This window comes from Helianthus annuus, chromosome 9 (assembly GCF_002127325.2).
Source record: "Helianthus annuus cultivar XRQ/B chromosome 9, HanXRQr2.0-SUNRISE, whole genome shotgun sequence".
Classification (NCBI taxonomy): Eukaryota; Viridiplantae; Streptophyta; class Magnoliopsida; order Asterales; family Asteraceae; genus Helianthus; species Helianthus annuus.
In genome coordinates this window covers 101,817,253-101,828,567 of record NC_035441.2, presented here as the reverse complement: position 1 = coordinate 101,828,567, position 11,315 = coordinate 101,817,253, and positions in this window count along the sequence as shown.

Here is an 11,315-nt window from a genome sequence, read left to right as displayed (position 1 = left end):
CTGATCTGCACAACTTTCAGAAATGGCAGTTTTAGTCCCTAAACTTGCAAAACATGCATTTCGGCCCATTTTTGACACGTTTAAGCCCCGTTAACCTCATTTCAAGGCTCCAAAATGAAGTTAAAGTATATGGAACTCAAAACATGCTCAAAAATATCTCGGATGTCGGTTCGTTTGGTTGTACGGTTGCGTTATTCGCTTAATTACGACGGAAGTCGTAACGAACGCAAAAACGATCCAAATTAAGCGATGAATGGAATTTTATCATGCCAAACACTAAAATAGAATATTTTAATGCTTACATAAATTTTTGGATGTCCGTATATATTCAGAACGTAAGATATGCGTGAAAATGCAAACTTGTGCACTTTTTGACGCTTTTAGTCCCTATTGATCAATAAAGTTTATTTTAGCATACCGAACCCCTCAAAGCCTATTTCTAAGCTATGTAAAGGTTATTTAGGGTATGTTTAACTTATGATCAAGTTCTGGAGTGTTCGTTACTATTCAAATCGGTATAGTTTCGCAGTTTGACACAATTAGTCCCTGTGATCGAACAAGGTTGATTTTAACACGCCGAACCATCCAAAACTTATTTCTAAGTTATGTGGAGGTTATTTAAGGTATGTTAATCTTATTTCACTATTCCGGAGTGTTTGTTGCATTAAACTGGTTATATTTACGCATCAGAGCGCGTATAACCTTCCAGAAAGCGACTTAGAGCTTGAAATTGAAATCTAATCGAATTGTAAAATTACCAAACACAAATACACACAAAATAACACCAAAACACATATAATAACACCAAAGCACATTGTTTTATTAATAATCAACATTATTTTCATCGTACATTGATTACAGAGCACAGTTGTCACACTGAGCTTGCACTTCTGTCATACACGTCATACACGTCTTCCAAATGAAGAAATTCTTTCTTATACAAGCATTGTTTGTAGTAGCCCATTCTAACATTATCGGTTAGCTGATGGTCGATCCTGACTTCCATTGACCAGAACACCAGGGAAGTCTTCAAAAGAGTTGACTTTTCAAATGAAATTTAGGGTTAGGTTGGTCTAGAATATTTAATAACCTCTGAACAAACCTCTTCATTACCTTTTCCAAGATGTCCGATTAGTTGGCCACCTTATCGGACATCTTGGAAACGGTATTGAGAGGATGGTTCAGAGGTGACCAACCGAACCCCATCTTTCATTCGAAGAAGCCAACTCTTTTGAAGACTTCCGTATTCGTATTCTTGTCAACGTACTCAACATTGACCATCAGCTAACCGATGATGTTAGGATGGGCTACTACAAACTATGCTTGTATAAGAAAGAATTTATCTATTGACAACTAAGGAAGAGTTTGATAAATGGGTAACAACCTGAAAGCTTTTGAGAATTTTGCCATGAAAGTTGGGTTTTTACGCGATAAGTTAATCACACTTGAAAAGCTTATGCTTGATTCAGAAGTTGCATTGGACATAAAGTAGTACATGGAGGCAACACATGAACTTAAACTCATCAAAGATGAGTTAAAGAATGTAGCTGCCAAGCGTAAGGAGTTGAAGGGAAGTGCTAACAACTGTCTGGAGATTTCGGGTATTATAAAGCAGAAAGTTTAGAGGCATGAACTTAGGTTCAAGAAGGAGGTGAATGCACCATGGTAGGCTCTATCATATCGTCATTAAGTTGGTTTTCTTTTTATGGTGAACTGTAAAACCTATGAATAATGAACCACATTTAGTGAACCATATCTTGTTTTACAGCTTACCATATCTTGGAAAAATTCCTTTGTGAGAATTGATAGAGCTTAGCATGGTGCATTCACCACCTTCTTGAACCTATGTTCTTGCATCTCTAATTTTTGCTTTAAAATACACAAAATCCCCTGACAGTTTTTAGCACTTCCTTTCAACTCCTTACGCATGACATTTACTTTCTTTAACTCGTCTTTATGCGTTTATGTTCATGTGTTGCCTCCATGTACTGCTTTATGTCCAATGCACCTTCTGAATCAAGCACAAGCGTTTCAAGTGTGATTAACTTATCGTGTAATAACCCAAATTTCATGCCAAATCCCTCGAAATCTTTCAGGTACTTATCCCATTTATCTAACTCTTCCTTAGCTGTGTTGAGCTTGCACCTCTTAATCTCACCAGCAATCTCTACGGTTAGAACGATTCATACCAACCACTAAACTGTCATGCACGTCTTCCGGATGAAGAAATTCTTTCTAATACAAGCATAGTTTGTAGTAGCCCATTCTAACATCATCGGTTAGCTAATGGTCGATCCTGACTCCATTGACCAGAACACCAGGGAAGTCTTCAAAAGAGTTGACTTTTCGAATAAAATTTGGGGTTCGGTTGGTCTAGAATATTCAAGAACCTCTAAACCAACCTCTTCATTACCGTATTGAGAGGATGGTTGAGAAGTTCTAGAATGTTCTAGACCAACCGAACCCCATCTTTCAATAGAAGAAGCCAACTCTTTTGAAGACTTTCGTATTCTGGTCAACGTAGTCAGCATTGACCATCAGCTAACCGATTGCTGGGTATGATTTGTCTACTAACCACAATTAACCATAGAGATTGCTGGTAAGATTAAGAAGTGCAAGCTCACCACAACTAAGGAAGAGTTCTAAATGGGATAAGTACCTGAAAGCGTTTGTGAAATTTGCCATGAAAGTTGGGTTTTTACAAGATTAGTTAATCACACTTGAAACGCTTGTGCTTGATTCAGAAGGTGCATTGGACATAAATGTTGGTGCACTAAATGTCTGCTGACTACGTCTTATCAAATCTTATGTCTAGATAGGCTAAATGGGTGCATAAATGCGATTAAGATAGGGTTGTTTAGGTTAAAAATGGTTCTGGCCGTTTGAAATAGCTCTGGCCGTTTGAAAGCAAGCCTGGCCGTTTGAAGCTAGAAAGTTTGAAGCTTGCTTGTTCGTTTGAAGCATGTCCGTTTGAACATGTTCAAACGGACAGCCTGGGTCTATATATAGTATGTCATTTCATACGGACATATATAGATGTTTGTGTGTGTGAGCGAAGGTGCTGTCGGATTTTCATCAGAATCATTGTAAAAGCTCACAATCAGTAATAGAAAGAAGAATTGAAAGGAATAAGCTGTTTTTGACTTAGTTTACTTTGTTTCCGCCTTTGTAAACTGAGATGAACTACTTCTACTAATGTTTAAGGTCATCCGAACGATCCTACAAGTGGTATCAGAGCTCAGGACAAGGAGTTCATACCAAATACAGCTTGAAATCGCCGGATTATCTCCCTTCTACCTTTCTTTTCTGATTTGAACTAGTTGTCATGGTTAAAATGGCTTGAAACGTTCACATATCAAACAAAATTCACTTTTAACTAATCCTTGACAATTTGAAACCAAAATTCGATCTAAAACTAATCGAAGTTATCTTATCCGTTTGAAATTGTTCGAGAAAAAGTGACGTCATCCGTTTGAAAACACACAGTCCGTTTAAACGTATCGTTTGAAATTGATCCTACCGTTTGAAAACAGACTTATCGTTTGAACGATCGTTTGAAAATGGAGACCGTTTGAAATTGTCGTTTGAAATAGAACCATATCGTTTGAAGCGTGACCGTTTGAGTCCATTCCGTTTGAAGGTGGTCGTTTGAATATCTGTCGTTTGAAACTATTGTTATTTCAAACGGAACAGTCCATTCCGTTTGAAAGAAAACCAGTTCGTTTGAAAGTGATCGTTTGAATATCTTTCGTTTGAAATTATCATTCCGTTTGAAAAGTATAAACTGATCATTTGTTTGTGTGTTTGCAGGAGATTTGAAGTGTTTTTAGAAGGTGCAAATATCAAGACGTTAAAATTTGTGAATTTTGAACGAAAATTTTTGAATCAAGTCACTTAACAAAGAAAGTGAGATCAAAATGTTTGATGAGAAGGAAAATGCTAATCTTGAAAGTTTAAATAACTGGACTATAGAATCGTGGAATGAGATGAGATATGATAAGGATGTTTATGTAAAAAGATACGAAAATTTCTTGTGTATGGAGAATGAATCAATGGAGATGTTGAAAGAAAGGTTTTGGGAATTAATCATCAAGTTAGAAAAACATAAGATACATCATTCAAAGGATGAAAGAATTTTGAAATTTGTTGATGCTTTACCATTGGAATGGGATAACTTCGTGAATGGATTGAAACGGGATTCTAGGTTATTACGTTTTGATTTAAGAAGTTTCATCAATACAATAACAAGTCATCAGTTTCATGAAAATGCAGATAAAAGGAAGTTATTGGATGAAATAAAAGAAGAATCAAGAAAGATAGATTTGAATGTAATCATTGAAATGAGAAAACGAATTGATGTATGTCTTGCAGCAAAAAAGAATATGAGATACGATATTAAGAGGGGTTGTTATATTGATAAAAATTCGAATCCTCTTGATTTTGTCAAAATTTTTTGTGCAGGAACATACATGATGGAAACAAAGAAAGAAGCTGAAGGTGGTAAAATGAATGAAAATTGCTTGAAATGCAAAAAATCAGAAGCAGACAGTGTGAAACTCTTGAAGGATGTGGAGAGTTTGACATTGGAAAACAAAACTCTGAAGATCGAGAAGAAGGCTGATGAAGATCAGATTTTGAGTTTGCGTCTGAACTGCGAAAAATTGAGATCTGATAATGACAATTTTTTAAAGATTGTTGAGAGTTTAACATCAGAAAACAAAATTTTGAAAGAAAAAGAAAAAGATTTTGAAAGCAAAAGAAAATCTTCAGAAGATGAAGATTTCTGGATAAAATTGGAAAACAAAAATCTGAAAGGAAATGAAACAAGATTTCAAGAATAGTTAAAGAGTTTGGAAAATGAAAAATCTGTTCTTGAAAATCTTAAAATTGAAAATGAAAATTCTATCAAGTCTCATCTTGAAAGAATATCTCAGCTTGAAAACGAAGCTGAGAATTCAAGAATCAAGATTGATGAACTTGAAAAGAAGTTGAAAGGTTTTGTGACTGCATCAAACAGGTTGAATTTTCCTTGTCCAAAACCGATCAATTCTGTTCCAATAAGTGACAATGTCACAAATTTTGACAAAGTCAAAATTGAAGATTGTGATGACAAATCTGATGATGAAAAAGAAAAAGAAAAGAAAAGAAAAATATTTTTAGATTTACAAGAAAAATTTCAAAATACTGTTTTGCAATCTACTGAAATAGGTGAATGCTCAAAGCAAAAACCTGTTAAGAAGAATGCAGAACAGAAACAAAAAGATAAAAATTTGAAAAATCCTAAAAAAGAAAATAAAAGCTCATCAGATAAGTCATCCAATCATTTTAAAAAACCACAAAAATTTAAAAATGAAAACTTACAAAATGTTGGTAATAAGTGGTGCAGGTCTGACCACAGTGCTCAAATGCCAAATCAAGGATACAAGAAGAGAAATGACTACCACAAGGCAACTCAATGCTACGATTTAAGTGTGTGGTATGAAAATGGTATACGATATGAAAGAGAGAAGAGGTATGATAACAGAGTGTGTTACTCTTGTGGCTATCTATGGCACATAGCTATTAACTGCCAAAGTCAGAGATTTGAAACGAGAAGGTGCTTTAACTGCAATATCAGAGGTCACATTGCCAGAGATTGCCCAAGGAGATCGATGGGAAGATCAAGGGCTGAATCTCAAAGAATGGCAAAGAAACCAGTCAACTTCAAGCCCAAGGAACAGAAGGTTCAGGAACCTAAAGTTCAGGAAACGAAAGTAAAACTTTCTCAGGGGCAAAAAGACAGACTGCGAAAGAAGAGGAAGAAGGCCAGAGAGTATTTGGAAAGGATTTTGTCCTCGGGTTCTTCGGTTGGTAAGAATAAGAGTTCTGATGAATCGACTCCATCGACTTCAAAGTCAAACAAGCCGAATTCATCAGATACAAATCTGAGGACAAAAGAGGAAAAGGAGAAAAAGAAGGGTGTCGGCGATGAATCTGACAGATCAAAGTCAGACAAGCCACACTCAGGCAATGATTCTGGTATGTCGAAACCAGAAGAGCCAGTTGTTGAGGCAAAAATTGTTAAACCCAAGGCTGGTCAGGCTTGGGTGGATCTTTTCAAATGAAAAACCCTGACTTGCCGGAGTTCCCAGGTTGGTAAGTGTGGAACATGAATCGGCACATTTCTTGAGAAATTTCACTATGGTGATTTTTCTACCTACATGTGGTAAATCAGGGACATTAAGTTGTACTTGATTTTCTACAAGTGATTAAAGGAAAACAATGGGATAAAAGAACCCCGAATTTGTGAAATGACACACAAAACTAATTTTCCGGAAAAACCATTTTAATTAAAACAAACTTAAGTGTTTTGAAATCTAAATGGGAAAATAGTTTGTTGTCAGGGGGAGTTCTGATTGTTTATGCAAAATGAATGGCGAATTGAAGTGATTCGATATCAGTTTGTCACTTTATTTGTACAGTTTGTTTTCAAATTTTTCTTGAAAATCAAAATTGAAACATATTTTGATTTTAGGGGGAGAAAAAATTTTAAAAAAATTAGAAAATTTGAAAAAGTCAAAAACATGATAAAAATCAAAAATGAGTTTTGTTGAGAAAAGAGGAAATGATTGAAAATCAGTGGACTATCACATCATGCTAAGGAAATGAATTGTCAAAAGTTATAAATGGTCTTACTGATGATGTGACGATAGGTTTTCGTACATTTAGTAAATTTATTTGGGATATAAACATAAAATTTCAAACTGGTGAAATTCGTGGGGAACACTACTTGGATATATAGGTAACCCCTGAAATCTCGTTTGAAAGGTCTCGTATTCTGATATACTAGGTGTTTATACTCAATGATGTCTGGGGTATTATTCCGGGACTTCTGCTGAACGGTAGTTCTGACCTAGTCCTTGGCTAATACTTTATCCAAAATGCTTGAAATATAGCATAAAGCCCTCAGCTGATTAGACAATAAAATTGATAATCATCTGTTGTAGCTGAAAAGATCCTCTAAAGGGGACATACTGCAAAGTTGAAACTGATATCTCTCTGCTGAACGGAAGTTCTGACCTGAGATCCCTTAGTTCTCGCATTTAACCCCTAAATTATGTACAGATATCATTGTAGTATTCTTGCCTGTAAGACTGAATATTGGGATTCTGGATACGGGAGTATATTCAAGAGGTGGGACACAAGAATTGAACTAAGTTCTTAAAACACTTAATTCGTATCCTGAATAGATTGAAGATTGTGTGAAAATTTAAGAGGACAACTATATCGTCAATCTACGTGAATCGTTTACAACTATATCCTCTTACACAAACTCACAAAAATATTATTTGTATATATTTGTTTACTGTATTTCATTCTAAAACAAAAATCCAAAAAGATTTTCGACAGCTGATTTTGAAGAACTGATATTCAAAATTCGAGTGCTAAACATGATGAACAGGTCTGGGAGAATATGTTGAAAACTTTAAATGACATATATAAATGGTTTAAAAGATTGTATATTTGGTTAATCAAGGTCATTCATTTGAACTTGATGTAACTAATATATGTGTTAATGATATCTACCAGGAAGTTTAGTGTTATAAATTTGTGAAACTTATGTTGAGGTAGAGAATGTGTAGGTTAAACAAGTTTTGGACTTCATTATTCCCACGGAAGCTAATTGTCAAAGCTTGAACCAGAAATCTCAGATCTCAGCATACTAAGAGAGGGAGTCAGTGAAAGGGGGAGTCTGGATCAACATCCAAAGGGAAGACTGAAGATGGAGCTTGGAAAAGATTTTGAATCTGTGAAGATTGAGTTGTTACAATGAGGAGACAAAGTTGTGAAGAGACAAAGACTAAAGACTTGATGCCGAAGACTTCGTCAACATCCAAGGGGGAGTCTGTTGGTGCACTAAATGTCTGCTGACTACGTCTTATCAAGTCTTATGTCTAGATAGGCTAAATGGGTGCATAAACGTGATTAAGATAGGGTTGTTTAGGTTAAAAATGGTTCTGGCCGTTTGAAATAGCTCTGGCCGTTTGAAAGCAAGCCTGGCCGTTTGAAGCTAGAAAGTTTGAAGCTTGCTTGTTCGTTTGAAGCCTGTCCGTTATGTTCAAACGGACAGCCTGGGTCTATATATAGTATGTCATTTCATACGGACAGATATAGATGTTTGTGTGTGTGAGCGAAGGTGCTGTCGGATTTTCATCAGAATCATTGTAAAAGCTCACAATCAGTAATAGAAAGAAGAATTGAAAGGAATAAGCTGTTTTTGACTTAGTTTACTTTGTTTTCGCCTTTGTAAACTGAGATGAACTACTTCTACTGACGTTTAAGGTCATCGGAACGATCCAACAATAAAGCAGTACATTGATGCAACACATGAACATAAACTCATCAAAGATGAGTTAAAGAATGTAGCTGCCATGCGAAAGGAATTCAAGGGAAGTGCTAACAACCGTCAGGAGATTTTGAGTATTATAAAGCAAAAAGTTGAGAGGCATGAACTTAGGTTGAAGAAGGTGGTGAATGCACCATGGTAGGCTCTATCATTGAGTCATTAAGTTGGTTTTCTTTTTATAGTGAACTGTAAAACCTATGAATAATGAACCACATTTAGTGAACCACATCTTGTTTTACAGCTTACCATATCTTGGAAAAACTCCTTTGTGAGAATTGATAGAGCTTACCATGGTGCATTCACCACCTTCTTGAACCTAAGTTCTTGCATCTCAATTTCTGCTTTAAAATACCCGAAATCTGACAGTTTTTAGCACTTCCTTCCAACTCCTTACGCATGCCATTTACTTTCATTAACTCATCTTTATGCGTTTATGTTCATGTGTTGCCTCCATGTACTGCTTTATGTCCAATGCACCTTCAAGTATTTCAAGTGTGATTAACATATCGTGTAATAACCCAACTTTCATGCCAAAACCTTCCAAAGCTTTGAGGTACTTATCCCACTTATCAAACTCATCCTTAGCTGTGCTGAGCTTGCTCTTCTTAATCTCACCAGCAATCTCTACGATTAGAACGATTCATACCAACCACTAACTTGTCATACACGTCATCCGGATGAAGAAATTCTTTCTTATAAAAGCATAGTTTGTAGTAGCCCATTCTAACATCATCGGTTAGCTGATGGTCGATCCTGACTTCCATTGACCAGAACACCAGGGAAGTCCTCAAAAGAGTTGACTTTTCGAATGAAATTTGGGTTGGGTGGGTCTAGAATATTTAAGAACCTGTGAACCAACCTCTTCATTACCGTTTCGGAGATATCCGATAAGGTGGCCACCTTATCGGACATCTCGGAAACGGTATTGAGAGGATGGTTTAGAAGTTCTAGAATATTCCAGACCTACCGAACCCCATCTTTCATTTGAAGAAGCCAACTCTTTTGAAGACTTACTTATTCTGGTCAACGTAGTCAGCATTGACCATTAGCTAACCGATGATGTTAGGATGGGCTACTACAAACTATGCTTGTATAAGAAACAATTTCTTCATTCGGAAGACGTGTATGGCAAGTTAGTGGTGGGTATGATTTGTCTACTAACCGTAGAGATTGCTGGTAAGATTAAGAAGTGCAAGCTCACCACAACTAAGGAAGAGTTTGATAAATGGGATAAGTACCTGAAATCTTTTGAGAATTTTGCCCTGAAAGTTGGGTTTTTACGCAATAAGTTAATCACACTTGAAACGCTTTTGCTTGATTCAGAAGGTGCATTGGGCATAAAGCAGTACATGGAGGCAACACATGAACATGATGTGAAGAACAAACGGATTCACAAACGGATTCATTTGGTCAAGGTTCGCTGGGAATCCAAACTTGGCCCCGAGTTTACTTGGGAACGTAAAGACCAGATGAAGGCGAAATATCCGCATTTGTTTTCACAAGTTTCCTCTAAATAAAATTTCGGGACGAAATTTCCTAAAGTAGGGGAGACTGTGACAAATGTGTTCTGTATGCATCGTATAATGTAAAACAATGTTGATTATCAATAAAACATTGTGCTTTGGTGTTATTATGTGTGTATTTATGTTTGATGATTTTACAATTTGATTCGACTCCGATTTCAAGCTTTACATCACTTTCTGGAGGGATTATACGCAAAACTGATGCATAAACGCAATCAGTTTAACGCAACGTATATTCCGGAACTGTGACGTAAGCTAAACATACCCTAAATATCCTTTACATTACTTAGAAATAAGTTCCGAAGGATTCGGTATGGCAAAAACATGTTTATTTGAACTAAAGGACTATTTGCGACAAAACTGCGAAACTAACGTTGGTGACCGCCCGGATAATATTTAAATCCCAAAAATATTCTGTTATGATTAAAATTTTATTTTAATCAGCTCCGTGTTGAAAAATAAATTAAAATGCCTAAAAACGCCAATTTTTCAAGTTTAAGCGCGTACCGCGTGTTTCTGCGCGACACAGTGCTTCTACTTCAAAACGCAGACAACGCAGCCAATCTTGGCAACTGAAATTTATTCCAGCAATATTTTGGTAGGTTTATTTTTGTAGAATAATAAAAATAAATTAGAACGCCATAAATCGGGATTTAAACGCTACATAAAATACCCGGTATCCAGTTAAATACCTGTTTTATCTATTTTACCAACAAAAATTGCACATGGACCCCCTCCCCCTTTCAAAATTTCGTTCCCCTAGGGTGGCCCCCACCAAAAATATTTCCTAGATCTTTCAAGATCATATTTGATTTTTCATGGATTCCATAAGATATTTTGTAATCTCTAAAGATTTGTCTAGAGATTTTTGTCCTATAAATACACCACCATACTTCACAATACTTGCACTCAACACTCCATCCTCTCTCTCTCCTCCCTCTCCCAACCGTCCCCTTCCCTCTCTCTCTCTAACTTCACCTCCTTCAAACCTTCAAAGCTTTGTTCATCACCTTCAAGTCCTATTTCTTGAAACCTTCAAGTGGTGTGAAGATTCAAAGGTAATCCCAAGGTGTTCTCTAGTGATTCAAGCTTCCCATCATATTCACACTAGAATTTCTACCCTAGCTTTGTGCTAGTAGTAAGTCTTACACCTTGCTTCATTTTGTTCTTAGTCAAGATATGTAGTATGATGAAATTTGCAAGAACACTAAAAAGTTTAAACAAGAAATATGAACAAGAAACATGCTGATTTACATTTCCAGCCAACTTCAACAGGCTGTAACTGGACCGTTTTAGATCGAAAAACTGATTTTCTGAAGCCTAAAATGTGTATTTTTGAAAAACGAAACAAATGGCACTGGAATCGTAATTTTTCGAGACCGTTTACTATATTTAAGGGACTGTTT